The sequence below is a fragment of the Excalfactoria chinensis genome, chromosome 6 (genome assembly GCF_039878825.1).
Source record: "Excalfactoria chinensis isolate bCotChi1 chromosome 6, bCotChi1.hap2, whole genome shotgun sequence".
Lineage (NCBI taxonomy): Eukaryota > Metazoa > Chordata > Aves > Galliformes > Phasianidae > Excalfactoria > Excalfactoria chinensis.
In genome coordinates, this window is record NC_092830.1 from 15576019 (window position 1) to 15590190 (window position 14172).

At 39.1% G+C, this 14172-nt stretch overlaps 1 protein-coding gene across 1 annotated transcript in view; it reads left to right on the top strand.

Annotated features, from left to right (window-relative positions):
- Positions 1 to 14172, top strand: part of ZCCHC24 (zinc finger CCHC-type containing 24) — a 106445-nt gene that overhangs the window by 44030 nt on the left and 48243 nt on the right. The gene's annotated exons all lie outside the window — the stretch shown is intronic.

The following is a 14172-nucleotide window of genomic DNA, read 5'->3' on the forward strand; positions in this document are numbered from 1 at the left end:
TAACCATGAGAATAACAGCATTTGGGAGTAATGATGACTTGTACAACACTCAGTTTAAGGAGCTGGCTGGCTGTCATTAATCCATAGCATCTCCCTCCAGTACAATTTCACCATCTCTTCTTTCAATTCATATTCAGAACAAACCCCAGATGAAAACTAGAATCTAAGAGGAACTTAAAATTTCAGTTTTTGCTGACTAGACAGTGGTCTGATTCTCCAGAGCTCCTTAAATTTCTATTCATTTCTACCTTAGCTGTACATTCTCCTGCAAGGACTATACTATAAACATATAAGCTCTGTCTCTGGACTCACTCCAAAGAAACAAATCAGGATGGGTGTTGCTGATTAGCCAGAAAGAATGTGATCCAGATCTCTGTATCCTAAATGCATTGTCTCATGACAGAAGAACAAGACTCTTGCAAAGGCAGCCTTATACTCCATTGAAAGACTTTTAAGGAGTAACCTAAAACCTGCCTGAAGTAATTGGAAAGTCCATTGAATTTCTACAAGATTTGAAATGAACTTGGAAGGATCAGGCATACTGAATACTTAAAATTTTTACATAGCTACTCTTCATAATACAGTTTGGCTTCAGTGTTCTACATTTCAAGAGTAAAACCATTATGTGTAAATACTCTAAGCTACATACACAAAATTTCTTTTATTAATCATGTTTGCTCTTGAAAATATTTAGCCATGTTAAAAAAGAATATCTGCAAGACTTCAACGCTATAAATGTTCAGATCACACAAGACAGCCAAATCACTGTGCTGTTCATCTTGGTCTAAGCAAACAATGTTGGGAACAGGTACAGTTGCAAAACTAAAATAACTATAGGAAGAGTATTTTATTTTCTTTGAGGAAATCCTGAAACACATCTATTTAGCATGGTTTAGTCTCTAGAGAAAATGTACAGATGGACCAGCTTTCTGACATCAGAGATCAAGCATACCAGAGCCAAGGCTCTAGGAAGATTAGATACAGCACACAAGAGGACAGGAAGACCTGGTATGTAGTAGTGTCCTATGGTTTACTGCTGCCATGGCTTGGAGAATTGCTTACTTAGGGGGTCTGGTGTGGTCACTTTGAGATCATGGTCTAAAAAATTTTTTTCCATCTTTCTCCCTCTGAGCACAGACTTCCTTCCAAAAACATTTCATCTTCCAAAAGAAATAGTCAGAATCTGCAGGTTGGAATATATCATACATGAAGCTCTACAGCCCAACCATGAAATGAATGATGAGATACATTACAAAAAAAAAAAAAAAAAAAAAAAAAAAAAAAAAAAAAAAAAAAAAAAGATTAACTCAGAACCAGCAAACCTTTAAGTATAAGCCTGGGGTCACAAACCCTGAAATGTATGCCAGGGCCCCATCAACTCCAACAGAACTGAGGCACAGGGCTATTTTGTCTGAGAGCCACAGACACTGCCCCACCTTGCAGATGTTTGGTGGCATGCAGAGCAGTAACACACAAGCGAGAAACCAGCTCCCACAGTCCCAGTCAGGCAGACCCTCCAGGCTTATTCCCCAACTGCAAAGGTTTTGCTCTAGGACATTCTGTCCCATGCACACACTTCAGTATAGAGGCATTATTTAAAATGAATATTACAGAAGTTTCTGTCCTTTAAACATTATATCTGATATCTTCCTACTGGCAAAATGCATAAAATGCTGGCAGGGGAGGGGGGTAATACAGAGCAGAGGATGTGAACTTCCATAGAGCTCAATAGCAGAACTGTAATTGTTATTGTTGGCCTGTGTATTGTGATTTTAAGTTACAAATTACTTTAAACTGTACAAGCATTGATAGCAAGCTCTTGAGACAGATCCCCAGAATAGCAATAAATATAAGGAGCATCAGGTCTATTTTTATGCCATGACAATGTAGGAGGTGATAGTAAACCCTAGAATGGCAAGCATTGCATTGTCAGAGTTGATGAGTTGAAAGGACGTGCATGTACACAGACCTGAACAAAGACCTTCTAATACCCAGAAAAATTACTGCAGTGATTATCTTAGAGGTTGAGCAGTGCAACACAGTTTTTCTTCCAACTTTGGACTTGTTGTCCAGTGTTTTTACAAAGGATCCTGTTGCCCTGGAAGTGGCAGGTGGTTTTGCAGGGATCCTAAGGTTTTGCCTTTCTGGGAAAGCTAAGCTCACAAAGCGCTCCCTTGTCAGCTCCCTTGCCACCCTGTAAAGAGGACAGATCTTTCTGCTTCATCCCACGTCTGGTCCCACTGCTGGGAGTCCCACCTGCTACTGCAGCTCACGGCCCCTGAAATCAGACCCATCCAGCAGCTGCACAAATCAGCAGGGCAGGCCAGCAGCGGGGTGTCAAGCAGTTGGCAGCACATGGCTGTGTTGCTCCCTCCTCCCGTGAACGCCTCCATCATGCCGAAAGTAAACACCAGCAGCCCCACGGTGAACTAAATTGTAACACAGAACAGTGCTGCACAGTGGTTTAGCCTGTAAAGCTCTTGTTCCTCCTCTGTGAGAACTTGTACAAATAACCTGAGTGGATGTTCAACGATTGTTCAATTTATACCGCATGGAGCAAGCTGCACAAAGGAGAGTAGCTCTACCTGGAATTTCTCTGCTGCCAGGGAGAGAGTTCTTTCCATATCTTGTGTCCTCACCAGAAAAGGAAGCATTCTTTCAAAGACACAGCTGAATGTGATATTGTAAGGCAGCTCGATACCTTGCTCATGCAAGAAATGCACATTTGCACGCACCTGGCCACATAAACATCTATCCCATGTCAGAAAGCACAGCTTCAAACAGCTTTGATTCTGTCATTGAAACTTTCATTGCAAAAAAGCAAAGAGCCATGCAAAAAAGCAGGGCAGGCAAGTTGCAAAGCTCAGCTGCACATCACTGTGACTTCCCTGTGACTAGATAATGCAAACGGGTTAGACATAATTATAACAGCATATTGTAGAAACTGATGCAACTTTTTCAAGCTGGAAATTCGAAAGCTGGCAAAAGCTACCACATCATAAATGGGGAAACCACTCCCTTGGTGAAGAGATGATGGTACAATATTAAATCAGGGGGGAAGCCCTCAAAAAGCCAACATTTGAAGCTATCCATGCACTGAACTGCTGGTCTAGGGATGTGAACAGTAGTGCTCTGCAGATGCCTTGCAATCCAAATCAAGTTTAAAGGAATTCTAAAGTGTCTCACCCACACAAGTGATTCTGGGTTAGGTCCAGCTCCAGAAAAGTGTGCTCTGCATTGTTTTTTTTTCCTTATAAGAGAAGATTTGGGTTCTCTTTCTCATTGTAATGATTCTAGCAGCCAGACAAAGGATCAAGACGCAGCTTTGCACACTGAGAAGAAGTTTATCCCTCTCCCTAGCTCTTCTACCAATATTTTGGTTAGACTTGTTTATGTTTTATGCCATGACCCAAAGGAATGTTACTGTCTTGAAATTTTTAAGTTATCTGCAAACATTGAACATCCACTCAAGTTATTTATGCAAGTTCTCACAGAGGAGGAGCAAAAGCTTTATAAGATAAACCACTGATATGGTTGAAATTGAACTTCTAGTCCAGATTTGGACTTTATTATTGGGCCTTTTCTTTCTCTTCTGTGTGGAAATAAAGATTCGTGTCTCTGCACTGCTGGACTCTGAGAAGTAGAATGCATGGGTGTCAAGGGGAAGAACACAAGAGGATGTAGAAGAGGGGTGTAATTGAGTTTACACTGAGCATTTAAGTAGGTTGCTCTGAAAACAATGCCTCCTATTTATTCCTGTGAAAACTACAATATATATTATAGCCTTCTTCTATTGCTTTGGAGGTGAAAGTATGTAAATTTACTACTAAACTGAATTAAACAGGGTGCTCTGTCTGTAGCAGAGGGGAAATGAGAAACAGCAAATGACCTGCCATGGATGAACAGACATGTAAAATGATTGAATAAAATTTGAGGTGACTCAATGTTTCAGACTATTTTGTAGGCTGTGTTCCAAAAGGTCAGCTGTTATAATGTGCGCAACCCTTCTGTAGCTGCAGTTAAGCCATTACATCAGAGTTCTACCACTACAAAACTTCACTCTGTCTCTTATTTCTTCTTCTGTGTAACATTTTTTCAGTAGGTTCTGGGGAAACATTGGATGTGCCAAGCCTTTCCACTTCCCTAAAATCCAGAAACTTCCCAAGAATATTTTCTCCTACCACTGCATACGTTCCTGCCTGTTCCATACAGAACTGTTCTGTCCCTTCCCACATCACATAGACATAGAAGAGAAAAGAAAAGCACCACAGGTTTCCTTTCTTTGTTGCCACAATATTAAAACAACAACAACAACAACAAAACCAAACAAACAAAAAACACACTAACAGAGTTGGATTATTTTGGGGGTCTTCCTTGTGCACAGATACCTAATCAAAATACCCTTAGCGGCTGCACAGCCCTGACTTGTGACAGCAGCATGGCTGGCATCTTGGGCTAAAAATGCATCTTCACATGAGTATTTTGTTTTCTGTGTCTTCATTATGTATGTTCTGTTGAAAATATGAGGGCTGCACCGTAAGTAATGCCTTCTATTTAATTATGTTGGCCAGAAGTGAGTGTTGGTAGTAGAGCAGTAGAGGCTGAGCCTTCCCACCAATATCCCATTACATGTTGTTGCTATGTGACAGATGGCAGCAGAAGGGAAGCCTGTCAGAATGCCATCTGACCTGGAAGTGCATATGATGCAAAGGTGTGTCACTGAATTCCTCCACATGGAAAAAATGGCAACCACTGACATTCACTCATGCTTGCTGAATGTTGACTGAGACCAAACAGAGGCACAATGAAGAGTGGGTGGTGCATTTCAGCAGTGGCGACAGTGACAGTGGGTCACCTCTACTGGTGCAGATATTTACAAGTGCAGGATGCAGGATCTACTTCATCACTGGTGAAAATGCACAGCAAATGGTGGTGACTATTGAAAAATAGTGTGTTTTAGCTGCGAATTTCTCTCTCAAATAATATTACTGTGCTCTTTGTTACAGTTTCCATGGAAATAAATGGGAGGCATTACTTTCAGAGCAACCTATGTGTTCCAACTGAATATATATATTTTGGATATGTTCCAACAGAATATCACTCTGATTCTGTGCCAAACTAAAATTCTGTTTAAAATAGGGCTATGTACTTTCAATGTATGGTTTTCCCCAGCTTCTGACATACTAAAAAAAAAAAAATAAAATAATAATAATAATAAAAAAAAACAAAAACAAATCAAACACACCACCAACAACAAAAAACAACACAGCTCTTTCTACACCAGTCTGATGCTAGAGGTTACAGCAAATTCTATCAAGTGGACAGAAATTTTCCTCCCTAACTTTGTTTTCCTCAGAGAGTTGTGGTTTCCACATAAACACTTCTATGAGCAGACCCTTTGAGACATGCATGGAAGAATGCGTGTTCTGCCTAACATATATCCATCATATCTTAGCAGCTAGAAAAATAAATCTGCAGTCTCAGTACACTTCACCACTATCATCTTAGCCTGGTTGAGCTAAAAGTTAAAAAAGGAACAAATCAAAACCAATGAGAGAAAGCAGTGGCTAGTAATATCACTGTTGATTCTGGATTTTGTCCTAACTTTTATGCTACATTTCTAGCTTTAGCAAATAGTGTTTGAAACCCATCAAGCACAGTAAATAAGAATAGGGATAACATAACCTGTTTTTCATTCATTACTCACTGTAGCCTGGAGCAGCAAACAGCATCAGACTACCAAGATGAAGTACAGCCCATTTCAGAGAATTCACTCTAAAATCTAGAACATCATTTTAAAATATGCAGAAGACTTTTTTGTTCTCTGTTTTTGCATAAGATCTGGTATAAACTGTTATAAACCGTATTACTGTAGAAGATCCCCTTTGATATCCATACACATTCCATAAGCCAAGAGCAATACAGTTATGCCCTTGGAGGACAAGAGGAAAAATATAAGTTATTCTTGGAATTAACTTGGATCTCCAACTCCAGACCAGAGAATCTTTGAGCCTGCATGAGGAAGCTGCTTTTTACTAAGCCCAGCCCATATCTAGATTTGCAGCTGTAAAGGAGACAGAATCTAAACCATAGACCTGAATGCTCATAAGCTCATAGTATTCAATATTTCTGAATTCAATTTATATATAGAAAGAGATATTTATCCTGAGACCTCTCCTAATTATTTATGCAAGACATCTCTGAATCTTTTGTGCTAGGAGTTTTCCTCACATACCCTTTTATAAAGTCAGGATGCTATTAAATATTTGTATTACCTGATAAGCAAAGCCCAGACTAGTGAGTTTGGAGCAGAGCACCAAGAGATTTCTTCTACAGCTTTCAAATGCAAGCTCAAGAAAAAAGGCAGTCCTAGGATTTACAATTGCAGGATGTTTGTCTTTAAGGTGTGCACCTCCAGTAAGCAGGTTCTGAATTCATCTTGTGCATAATCATTGACGCTCTTCCCTTTGAGCAAAATGGTAATACTTGATCCCAGTGGAACAAAGGGGGTGGCAAATCAAGCAGAAGATAACGCGTGGAAAAGCTTACACTGTGGTCACTTAGTGACATAGGGAATGCAGAACAAAACTGAAGCTTAGTGTGAACTGCTCAGCAGAACTGGAGACAGAAAAGTTTCACATCGAAGGGGTAAAATTCCAAGTAAATTGGGTTTTTCTGTTTTGCTTTTTAGTCCAAGCTAATCATTTAACTGAGGAAATTTTACTTTTCTACTGGAAACCCAAGCCCCGATACATGTAAAACAGTCTTCTCTTTTCTATTGGTCTCTGCTTTGTGGTTTCCTGGAAACATGGATTTCTGAACAGGAGATTGTGTTGGTGAACTGCACAAGGCTGTTTCCAAAGGGAAATTCAACTACAGCCATTTTCAAGTGTGGTAATAAGGTGGCTTGTCATCCTTTCTTTTTCTCTTGAGAACAAGACTGGAAAACAGACCTTGATCCCAACCCTGTAGCTTTTAGTTCCCTCATTCCCCCCAGAGCCTCTAGGAAAGCTAACTCTCAGAATGATGCTACATGGAATAAACTTCCTGTACTTCACTAAAATTTCCAAAGGAACACTAGGGAACTTGAGGACAGTTGAGTCCCACAGTTTCTCATAACAGTTGTCTTGCTTTCAAGCTTGCAGTCCTTCTGCTTTATAGGCAGGCCACATCTGTGTCTTATTCTTTGTGATCAAGCAATACAACTCCCATTCTTTGCACTGGCTCAATATTTATTAGGGAGCAAAATGGTACGTGTGTTTTTGCAGTTGCTGCTGATTTTATATCTGAATGTTGTAGTTTCAGAGGATATTATTAACAGCCTGCACAGCTTTAACAAGTAGGTTAGATCGGGATGTTAATACACCAATTGGCCACTTATCTATAATAGGTCTTCTCTCTAGATGCGTATCAGTAAAGACCCAGCTAACCAGCCATAAGTTTCTACTTCCAAGCAGTGCATGCATCCTGCTGCGTAACAACCCTTTTGATACTAAAGATATTTCCTGTCATGTGTCCTCGGCTGCCAAGCATTGATTGTTGACATAAGTGTTTCATTTAGTAAATATTACCAGTGTGTACACGCGTGAAGGGATGATTTAGCAGTGTGAGGGACTGCATGGAAGTGGTCCTAATGGGAAGAGAAAAGTGATTGCTTCTTAGGAAATAAAACAGGTCCTAAGTCTAAAAGACTTAGAGAAACATCATTCTGCACTAAATTGCCCTTGCCTTGGGACTGCATCAATAATTACAACATATCTATAGGAACCAGTTTGTTAGGAAAGGCACTTGCAGGCCTGTCTTCTAACAAGAGACATACAATGCCTGAAATCAAGAATGATCCCAGAGCCAGGAGACCTGATTTCTCCTCTCTGACCTGCCAGGCTGTGAGACACAAGATACGCCTTGTTCATCCATCCATGCTTCAATTTCACCTGTGTAAAACAGGTATTATGACACTAATCTCTTTGAAACAGTCTCTGAGTATGTGTAACTTTTCCATCTGCTATCCAACCAGATATACCTTTAAAAATCTTTATTTAGAAGTAAAATTTCTGAAGTCTATAAACTGTGGCACCTAGAGCTGTCTTTGCCTAGCATCCAGCTAAACACATTTATCATGTGACCAAGAACTCATAGCCATTCTTGGAGAACTCACTGAGATCCTCCCTATTCCTTTTTTGATGTAGAAAATTGATAACAGACGTCCACAGTTAAAGTCATGAAAGCTGCTCATGCTTGAACTGCTATCCAAAAAAGATCAGCCTTTTAAAGAAAAAAAGCTGCAAGTGTAGAAATACCAAACCGCACAAATAGAAGCATACATTACCGCTGGTAACTGAGTACTTTTAATTCACCCATTGGGTTGTGACAGCACTACATTTAACAGTTTCTGTGAGGAATGAAGAAATAGTTTTATAGGTGCCCACAGATGTAGATAAATACTGAGACTTCTATTCATTGAGGAGGACCACAAGCTCAAAAAAACGATTGCATCTGTGTCCTTGTGGCTATTAATGAACGGAAAAGGATTCTGTAAGAGGAATGAGTGTTCCCAGACTTCTCTTAAGAAACTCAAATGTTTCAAAACTTGTTTATCGGTAACAAATTAATTTGTGGTAAGACCGTCTTTCAAATTCAGGAAAGGTAAATTTGCTACATTCTTACTGAATGAATTCCATAGAACCTTAACTTGAGGCTGGTTGAAGAGTGAAACAATACCTTAATTATTTAACATCCATGTAAACCTAGTGTAAATCATAAATCCTGCCTGCTTCATGTCTTTTTTTCCCTAATAGGCTCAAGTTAGAGTTGCCATTAGTTTTTGAAACCTGTGTTAAATAGTTAAGTACTGCTGTTATACTGTTAAATACAGTGAGAAGTGTCCTTCTTGTTACCTGAAGCAGACAGGACTGACCCCACTGTAGATGTCAAGTCTTTGAACATTAAAATCTGTTAGGGCTGGAAATGTGGCATGAAGAAATAACTGAACCACGTGAGACCTGCAGGATTACTACACACTCTTGCTGGATGAAAATTCTGTTTTTAAATTGACTTTGAAATAAATATTTAGCTATAGGCCTTTGAGAGCCCTGATTTGTTTGGGTTTATGTTCTACACTACTGCGTCACAGTATTTGGTAATTCACATCCCTTGGGGTGGCTTCCTACTTAAAGTATTACACAAAGAATGCCTTTTCAGGCTAAATTTCCAGTAAATAACCCTGCAGTTCCAGGAGATGGACTAAAATAGCAGCATGCCTGAAGCTTAATGCCACTTTAGTTAAGTTCAGATCTCTCTCCATTATTCTGATTACACCCTCTTCTGTCCTTCCTCCAACACTAGCATCTTTGTCAGTGTCCTCTTCCTACCAGCATCTTGGTTTTCACTACATTCTCCGCAACCCCATTTTTGTGAGTAACTACACTCTTGCACTGTGTTACCTGATACATTCCTCCATCCCTTTACACAGTCATCATCTTCCACAACCTATTTCACAACTGCAGTGCGATTTCTGCCATCATTGCCAGAAGCCTGTCCATATTCAGCACCTTTACTCACTATTTAACCACTGAAAGAAGCAGCCTAAAAAAATAAATTGCTCCTAGTAAAGGGCAATGACAGTCCAGATAATTCAACAAGTATTCAAAAACGTTGTCAATGGATGTAAAATCTTAAAATAATGTGACAAAGATACATTTTATGAATTGTATTTGTCACATGTCCTCAGGAATAATGGTCTTTATTAATTGCAGAAGAGTTTTTACCATGCCTAACTCATTCTTCTCACTCTTTTTAATAAACCCCTAATTCAAGTTTTGAATGCTGTTTGGATCTTGGTTTCAGTGAGTGCTGAAGAATGGACCTATAGTTACATAAGATGTATTTCTTTTAAATCTTTTCAGATTTAATGTCATTAACTGTGAAAGAGAGCTAGGAGAACTTCCAGTTTACCTGCTCTGCACTTTTGTTGTGTATTCACTTAATGTGTCCTGAAATTTATTTGGCCTTCATAAGTCTTCTGCATCTCTAGTTTTTATTGCTACCTGTCTCTAGATTGCTTTAATTTACCATAATGTTTTTGAGATAGAGTAGAAATCAAGCTGGGAAAAAGTGGAGTGGGGGATGAGGACAGGCAGCATGGAATGGAAATGGCTTCCTTCCCACAGAGCTGCTCCCTGGATGGTCAGTGTCCAGCCTTTCCTTTTGGCAAGACCTCTTCTGCCCCAGGTCAGGACTTCACCTTTTTCCCTACTGAGTTTCATTCAGTCCCATCAGCCCATTCCTCCATCCAATCTAGATCTCCAAGAAGCAGCCCTGCCCTTGAGCAGACTGATTGCTCCCACAAGCCTGGTAAGCAAGCTCTCCATCATCTCAGCCATTGGTAACCATTGGTAAAGAAGCTCAAGGACAGACATGTGTCATCCCACTTACTAATGCTATCCAGGCAGGGTATGACCCTCAAACCACTTCCCCTTAGTCTCAGTCATCCAACCTGATTTTTTCTGACCACATTAGCCAGACAATATCATCCTAATTCCAATACAAGAATGCTGCAGGAGATAGTATCAACAGCTTTTCTAAGTCAAAGTAAATGATACCCAATGCTCTCCCCACATCTGTAAATCCAGTTATTCTGTCATAGAAGGCAATCAGGCATAATCTATGCTGATTGTTCCCTACTACTCTCTTCATGTGGTTTACAGGAGAACTCACCCCATGATTTTTTCAGGGACAAGAGCAAGGCTGAGCAGCCTTTGTTTTCCAGATCCATCTATTAGCCTTATCACAGAGCCTAAGTCATGTAAAAAGAAAAAGGAAAATCTCTACAGACCTTTACTTAGTGAGCTCAGTTCTGCCCTTACTAAATCTCCTTGTTCTCCTGCTTTATTTCACCTAATTTTCTTCAGGACAGGGTGCTAACTGGTTTGCAGACATATTATGGTGAGTTAGCAATGTATTCTGGGAAATGTAAGAAGAATACCTGAATGCTGAAGAATTGATTTTTTTTTTTTTTTTTTTTTTTTTTTTTTTCCTATGGTGCTTTCTGTGGTCTCTCATTTACCACTTGATTTTCTTCTCTCACCTCCTTATTTTCCTTTCATCTTAGAACGTTTCTGCTCACCTCTTACTCTGGCCTGCCTTGGCAGGAGGTATCACTGAAGAGAGGAGAAGCCTCTTTCTTGCTTCTGTGTAGCTTTACTACTACTCACTTTACCAGGGAAGTACTTTTCCTTACCCCATATTTCACCCTGCATAGAAAACTTGGCCAGCACATCACACATTTTCCAGGCACAGATGTCTCTATCAGATTCATGCCTGGTTCTTGGAGACACAGTAGAAGGGATTTTCTGTTGTTGTTGTACTTGAACTAGTACAAATGCTCCCAAGCCAATATAAAGATTTTTATTCTTTGCCTCATACTGGAAGAGTAGGTCTTTCTAACTTACAGTAAGTGACAAAACATACATTTTTAAGGTCATGAATTTAAAGCAACATAATTGTGCCTATGAAGATTTTGCTAAAACTTTTGGGGAATTTGCGATTTTACTACAGGTCAAATTGCTTAAAACCAACTGTAAGACTGGACTACATTGTTATTTTTCCTTCTCTGTAAAAAACCTAGCTGACTTCTGAAAGCATGCTGTTGCACTGCAGAATCTGAGCAATCTTCTATCAAGCTGTGCATACTTTAGAAACCCAAACACTACACTTCTATTGCCAACGAAAACCTATGAAGACAAGCATCAGATACTAATAGGGTGATATTTAAAACCACTTTTCCCCAACCAGAGGTGGTTGTTGAACAGGTCCCTACTGGTGACAGCGCACTGTTCTCATGTAGAAATATCAGCAGCAGGTCACAACAGAGTAAATCAGTTGACATCAATGTAGTCAGCAAGCACACTTGCAAATCTGCACTTGGAATTTTTTTTTTAAACCATGAATTGTAAATACAATCTTAATAATATGATCACTAAGTCTGTCTAAATCAAAAGCTTTGATCTTTTACTTTCATTTCTTTCTTCTATTATCTTTTATATTCACCATTCTCATGAAATGAAAAAAAGTGCCAGCAGAGGAAGAAGAGAGAAGAAAATAACAACCTATTTCCTTGGCAAGTCGCATTCAGCCACATTCAAAGAATTCTTCTGGTCAGTCATGCATATAAGGTTTTCTTCCTTGTCATATCCACAGAGAAGCATCCCAGTCTCCATGGCAAAGTGGAATGTATCACTTTAAAACAGTCTTCCTGTGGTCACTGTTATCTTTCCATAGCTTAAGAGCAAAGATAAAGGGGAAAAGTAAATTGGTCGGCTCATGCACAACCCTTGTTTCTGGAGAGCAATGCTCCCAAGTAGAAGTGGCAGTTGCAGCAGAGGGTTACCCACAGTCAGCATCAAGATACTGTGCAGAAAAAAATGGGATACTTGCCAGTTCTTGAACTGGATGAGATCAAAGCTATATGTATACAGTCTCTAATTCCAGAGCAGCCAGGAAAGTCCACATTACATCAGTAACATTAAAACTTTCTTAGAACATTTTATCACAGGCAGCATTTCAGCCCTGATTTTAATTGCATCCGTAGCAAACTCAGCATCTTTGTTCTGAGTGATAGACAACTATCATTTCCAGTTTTATGTAACTCTGTAGTGCACATCCCAGAAAGAAAAACACATTCACCAAAGTGCTGGTTTCTCATGGTGTTTCTGGTGCCAATGAACAAGAATTATAAAGCATGGTGAGAAAAAAATGTCACAAAAGCCCATCCAGATGAAACTGTCCTAGGCCGTAGGAATTAACCATTTTCATGTCTGTTTGTCTTAGTACAAATTTGTCTTTAATGGATAACAGGAATTTAAAAAAATAAAATAAAATATAGATTTATTTATAAATAAAAGGCAGGATTATCCATTCCTAGCACAGTTGGTCTCAGAGAAGACTACAGATTCTGTGGTATCTTGCCATCTTGGCAGCTGTGCTATCGTCTTATATGGGAATATAGATGCATGTTTGTCTAGAGAGCTCTCAAATCCCAGCATTCTCCATAGGAAAGAATAGGACAGGAAATTTCTGGGTTACTGGGCTCTTTGGCGCAGCTGCCTCTTTTGCTTTCACACGTACTTCTACAGCAAAATGAGAACCATCTTAAGTAATGGAAACAGAGTCTCATTCAGCAGTGATTCTTTTCTCTTTTGTCTGATCTAAAATAGTCTGAGTGTTAGGAAAAGTAACAAGCATTGAACTTTTCCCCACATACACAGCTCACACAGAGAAATGAAACAGGGTTGAGAAAATAATATTTTCAGTTCTCTAAGAAAAAAGCATTTTAAGTTCAGATTCTATCAAATTACATTTACTGTCAGAGACATATGACCACCATCCACTTAAATTTAGCTAATTTCATGGAGCTGGTTGTTTGTTTGTTTGTTTTTTCCACTTTCTATTTAAGATACGTATCTAAGAACTTGTTTGGATCAGATTTTGTTAGGTGATTTGACTTGTGATAGAAAATGCACACAAACACCTGTATAATGCTGTCATGCTTACAGCTTTAGTTATCAAGTGCCAGACGCAGCTTTTTTTATAGTTCTCAAATACTTTGCCATATCCTTCAGTCCTTAATCAGTTCCAAGTGAGTTTTCCTTGTACAGTAATGGAACTTAATTCATTATTCCTTTTAATTGTCTCCTTATGCTTTCCTTCTATTCTCTTTGACTCACATTGCTATGCTAGGTCTAAAATAATGAACTTAGTTTGCCTTACCATATTCCTATTAAAGTGATTGGTTATCCACAAGGAAGAGGGAGGAATAAGGAAGGTAATAACCCATCCCAAGCACCATAGTGGAATTAAATCATCTTCCCTTCAAGTTTTGTTTTAGCTCTGTCAAGGTTTGTTTCCTTAAAACAAGTTTTCCTTCAGTCATATTTTGTTCTTTATATCTAAATAAATGTAGGTAGGAAGGAGCCTACCATGTGAAGCTAAAAATTGTCTTCCAAGTACTAGTGGGCTTTTTTGTTTGTTTTAACATAACCTAAGAAACAATAGTGGCTTGCTGAAAATTATGAAGAATACATGCAAAAAGAGAACGAAAGAAAGATACAAGCAAAGTGCTAACAAGATTACAGGCATATATTTGTGGAGGAGCTGCAAGGCTTGAACTCTTCT